This window comes from Macaca mulatta, chromosome 6 (assembly GCF_049350105.2).
Source record: "Macaca mulatta isolate MMU2019108-1 chromosome 6, T2T-MMU8v2.0, whole genome shotgun sequence".
Taxonomy (NCBI): Eukaryota; Metazoa; Chordata; class Mammalia; order Primates; family Cercopithecidae; genus Macaca; species Macaca mulatta.
In genome coordinates, this window is record NC_133411.1 from 35,418,917 (window position 1) to 35,425,042 (window position 6,126).

Below are 6,126 nucleotides of genomic sequence, written 5' to 3' on the forward strand. Positions count from 1 at the left end.
ATCACACTAGAGATTAGGATTTCAATATGTGAATTTTGGGGGAATACAAAGATTCAGTCCATATCAGGGAACTTTATAATGTATAAATTTGGCTTTGACATCCTGAATCCACTGATCAACTTTACAGGAGGTACTATGTACCTCACTGTATGATGCAATGGACAGAACCACCTATGAAGTTTTTCTGCAAAAATCTGAAGCCTAAATTTAAACAAGCATCTTATTTATCTACTTATAGGAAATATAGAGGATAGAGGATAAACCAAAGGATATAATTGGCAAAATCCACAATGTTAGAAAGTAAATGATAAAAAAGCAAGAAATTATTGCACATTTAAAAAGACTTAGATGCATCAATCGAATGTAATATACAAATATTGTTTGAAATCCTGATTTAACCAAACATACAATAGGAAGATATTTGTAAGACAGTTGGGATATTGTTAAACACTGACTGGATACTTGATAATATTAAGATTTTTTTTCCTTTTGAGATTATCATTTTTCCTTTTGTGGTTATCATATCTTTTCTTTTTTTTTTTTTAAATAGAGTTAGCCAGTCTCAAATTCCAAGACTCAAGCGATCCACCTACCTTAGCCTCCCAAAGTGCTGGGATGACAGGCATGAGTCACCTCGCCCTGCCCATGTTTTCTTTTTATGGTTGTTTTTTTAAACTAATCTCTCTGAGATACATGCTGAAGTGTTATAGGCCTTGAAAGCTAATGAAGGAACTTATAATTTCTGACTAACTGGGTTTAAGAATTGCTATGAATCTTTGGTCTTTGTCACTCTCATTCCCTTCTTTTGTGAATAGAAACTTTTATACCTGTTATATGTATTTTCCTGTCCTACTATTTTATTAGATGTGGGGGGGCCAATAACTTTTCTTTTTGGTTTCACAGGTTAGCAGATCAAAAGGAACTGTACTCAAGGAGCTGGACTGAAGAATTACTTCCAAAAAGCCTTGTCCATATCTGGACATGATGCAGAGGATGAAATTCTAGACTTTGAGATGATGCTATGATGATGATATGAGATCTCTGAGGACCTTGCAAGAAAATGACTGTATTTTGCATGTGGGAAGTATTTGGGTCGTTAGGGGCTGGAGGTCAATCTAAGGTTGACTCTAAGATGGCCCAGTTGATCCCCTCCTCCTGGAATTCATGCCCTTGTGAAACTCCCTCCCTTTGACTTTGAGCTGGCCTGGTGACTTGCTTCCAGCTAATAGAATACCACAAGGTGAAGGGATGTCACTTCCATGATTAAGTTCTAAGCTGTTGTGGCTTTTATCTTACTAGCAGACTTTCTGCATTGTATTCTCAGTTTCCAGCTTTGATGAAGTTAGCAGTTCATTGGACAAGCCCGTATCATAATGAGCTGAGAGTGGCTTCCAGACAACAGTTAGCAAAGAACTGAGGCCCTCAGCCCAACACCCTCAACAAATGGAGTTTTGCCAGCAACCTTAGTGAGCATGGAAGCAGAGCCTTCTCTAGTTGAGCTTTCAGATGACCCAGCCCTTGTCTATGACGGTAGCCCTGTGAGAGCTTCTGAAGCAAAGAGTCTGGCTGAGCCATGGCTGGACTCTTGACCCACACAAACCATAAAATAATGAATGTGTGCTATTTTAAGCTGTTAGTTTGTGGTCAGTGTGTATCCATAAATAATTAAAATATGCAGTAACTAATTCTCTTAACAATTCTTTGAGGTACATGCTAGTAGACAACCCAAGTTTACAAATGGGAAAACTCAGGCACAGACATTGAGTAACTTGCCCAAAGTAACTCATTTACGCCAAGAGGGGAGAGACTTCTTTCTTATTCCACAATATTGCTGTGAAGCTAAAGAGTCAAGATGAGTGACAGTGGGTGTGTTTTGTGGGGTTGCTGCAGGGGAGATAAGGGTAGACAGTAGTTTTAAGGCATTCTGCAAAGCATGGTGTTGCTATGTCCATTCCACCGGATTAACACTTACCATCCAAACAGGGGTTGTGCCTCCTTACCTTGCACTGTCCAATAAACATTTGGAGAAGACATGGTGCGGGGGTGGTGGGGAGAGGGTGGGATGTATGGTCAGCATTAGCTAGCTGTGAAAGTTGCAGACACCACGATGAAATCACTTTCATCAGACTCAGAGAAAATAGAGCTGGTAAAGCCCAAAAAAGAGGATGCTCATGCTTATATGTCTGGCATAAGAAGAACTGTTTCCAAGAACTTTCTAAAAACCCTTTGGTTTATGACTAGACATTCTCCTGGACTGCAATAATTCAGATAAGATATTCTCAAGAACACTTGCCCACTAACAGCGTCTCCATCAATAAACTGCTAACAACTCTGGCTTTCAGCTTCTAGAACCAATGAACTCTATTTCTAAGCACCTTATGTAAACCTTTTTTTGCTAACAAAAGTTCCCCTTGCCTTTCCCTCACCAAAGGTACTCGTGGTTTGCCATTCCATGCATTCAGATTATAATACTTATTTCTATTACCAAGTAAACCCAACATATTTAATTTTTTTTCTAGTGTCTTTTTTTGTAAGGTTGACATAATCAATGCTTGTCTTTGAAAGAAAAAAAGAAAATGTGAGCACCTCAAAGCCTCCCATTTTCAGTAGATTGATTTTCCTAAAACTTTGACCTGGTTACCTCAAAACATTGATCACAGTTTAACAGTGATTCTTTAGCTGCTAATTTAAGTACAGATCACACCTTGGCATTGAAAGCCTATGGCATTTCTTCTGTCTCCCTTTCTAGCTGTACCTGCTTTAATGTATTGCTGATGTACACTGCATCAGCAATTCATTCCAGGCTGACTGCACACTACGCTGTTGCATACAAAGAGCTTGCAGTTTCCTTGCCTCCTTTTTACCAAACTATTTTTCATTGCATAGAACACTTTGTCGCCCATCCTCATGAATCACAATCTTACCTATCTGCAGCATTTCTGGCATTCTCAAATATTGCTAGTAGGAGTGCAGATTTCTTGGAGGACAATTTGACAATATTTATTGGCAATGTTGAACCTTACCTGAGCCCTGTGTTCTTGGAAAGGCACTTTAAAAATCCTCCTTCCCTTTTGTTCTGGGAAATGGCTTGCTGCAAGGAATCATGCTTGCTCTTATGACTTAAAACTTTCTTGTTTACGTAGGACATGACCAGGCACAGACCCTCTAAATTCCCACTTTTTTTTGTCTTATAAATGTTAACTGAAGTGTTTGTTGAACTGTTCAATCTGGGCAAAATGCAAAGTAACTTAACTTGACCAAAGTTTAGTAAAGCTTTTCCCCTTTGCCCAGGCACCTAAACTTTGGCCCACTTTGGGCAATGGAACAGGGAACCATGTTAAAGTCAACAGCCCCTCCTCCAGGGAACTGGCTGAACTCAGGAAAAAGTGTTCCCTGGTCAATGTCCCATCATATCTGTCACTCATCCCATCTCCTGCACCCAGTTCTTATTTACTTCTCTCCATAAAGGAAAGCCTATTTGTGTCTGATCTCTGAGCTACAGATCTCATAGATCTCAAAGCCTTCTCCCTATTGTCGTAGTCACCTTCCCCTTATGGCAATAATCCTATTGAATAAAGTCCCTCCTTACATAAGTTTAAGCTGTTTTTTTTTTTAATTTGACATTACTAACAGCTTTTAAAAATATCTAGGCTTTTTGATCAAATAATCCCACTTCTAGAAAATTAATCAAAGAAATAATGATAAAGCACACATAGTTTACTTTTTTAAAAAAGTGAATGCTCATGACATATTATTTGTAATAGAAAAAAATACTAGAAAAGCAAAAATATTTTCCCAAACAGGAAAGTTAAATAAATTATGTAGCCATTAAAAATATGTTTTCAAATTGTCCCTGGTAGCATTTGAGAGTGTTCTTAATGTGTTAGTCCAAACCATTAGAGCAAGATACAAAAATATATAAAAAGCTAATTTCAAATGGTTTGTCTTATTACTATGTTGAAAAATAAAGGCCATAAATACATGTAGGAAAAGACTGAAATAAACACTTTAAAATATTAATATTATTTAATATTTGATGGGGTGATTGATTTTATACTAAATATTTTGGGGAATTTTACAAATTTTCTATAGTGAGTATTTTTTTGTAGTCAAAATATTATATATATATTTAAATATAACACTTCAAACATACCAAAGCAAGAAATTGTCTCTGGCCATCAAATATTATCTTTTCTACAAGCTTTTCTTATCAAAATATTATATATATATATTATATATTATATATTATAATAAAATATATATTATATATATATAATATATAATAATATATTATATATTATATATATATAATAAAATATATATATATATATATACACACACACATATAAATATAACACTTCAAACATCCAAAGCAAGAAATTGTCTCTGGCCATCAAATATTATCTTTTCTACAAGCTTTTCTTATCAAAATATTATATATATATATTATTATATATTATATATTATAATAAAATATATATTATATATAATAATATATATAATATATAATAATATATAATATAATATATATATTATATATATATAATAAAATATATATATATATATACACACACACATATAAATATAACACTTCAAACATCCAAAGCAAGAAATTGTCTCTGGCCATCAAATATTATCTTTTCTACAAGCTTTTCTTATCAAAATATTATATATATGTGTGTGTGTGTGTGTGTGTGTATATATATATAAAAATATATAAATATAACACTTCAAACATACCAAAGCAAGAAACTGTCTCTGGCCGTCAAATATTATCTTTTCTACAAGCTTTTCTTATGCTCTCAGCTAGTTACTGTTTCTCTCTCTCCTGTGGATTCCTAGTCCTTTGCCTTCTATGGATGTAAAAGCATTCTAGTTTATGTTATGTTATCCATGTACTTATTGCCTTTAGCCTATTGTCCTCTACTAGGTTGAAAAATTAGAGAAGGTAAGAATTGTATTTTAAATGCCATAGGAGTGCCTGGAATAGCACAGTATCTTTCATAAAGTAAATGTTTATTAATTCCAGCCACATCGTTTAGAGTTTACATTTGCATATTCCATCCTCTGAATTATTTTTTTTACATTTTGACTTCAGCTTTTATTCATGATACATTCAATAAAATTCCTTCAGTATAATCTCTTTGTTGTCCAAGGGTCAAATATAATGTTTTCTACCCTGGAAAATTATCAAAGCTGATCATTATGTGAAACAGTTCTACACCGTATTACATCCCTGAAGCAAGCAGAAACTCATGTGCTTTGTTTGCAGAGTTGCTTTAAGATTTAGAATTTGCCACCAGGCGCGGTGGCTCACACCTGTAATCCCAGCACTTTGGAAAACCGAGGCAGGCAGATCACCTGAGGTCAGGAGTTGCAGACCAGCCTGGTCAACATGGTGAAACCCTGTCTCTATTAAAAATATAAAAAATTAGCTAGTCCTGGTGGCGGGTGCCTGTAGTCCCAGCTACTCAGGAGGCTGAGGTAGGAGAGTCACTTGAACCCAGGAGATGGAGGCTGCGGTGAGCTGAAATCATGCCACTGCACTCCAGTCTGGGCAGCAGAGTGAAACTCTGTCTCAAAAAAAAAAAAAAAAAAAAAGATTTAGAATTTGCAGACACCTACCTACTGTTTCCTTTTAAGCATCTCAGTTTTGGGACACTTGTGAAATTAATCTTCCAAGTATAATTCTGGTCATAGGTAAATTGTGAAGGCATTGGAAATTGTCTGCACCTTTTCCCATCTCTGTTGTAAATCAATTTCCCACACACCTGGGACTTATTGCCTACAACCAAACCTTGTGTGTCACTAAGGTGAAAACTTAGAATTTAAGCATGAACATTACAAAGACTTCAGGTATGTGATAAAAAACCTCTTTCCTCAGAGAAATTCAGATTTTATTAGTGAGCCCTCTAAACATCAATGTCTTAAAGCGTTGAAATTATAACAATGGAATAACTGAAAAGTGAAGTTTTCTGGAGTCATGTGACCCTGCTGTGTGCCCAAGTCATTTATTCATATGGCTGTTCACATCACCTGCATGAAAATATTTTCACTTTGTGTTAACCATAGTGATTTACAATTGTATGACTATTAAACTTTATTAAAAACAAGTTTAGAAAGTAT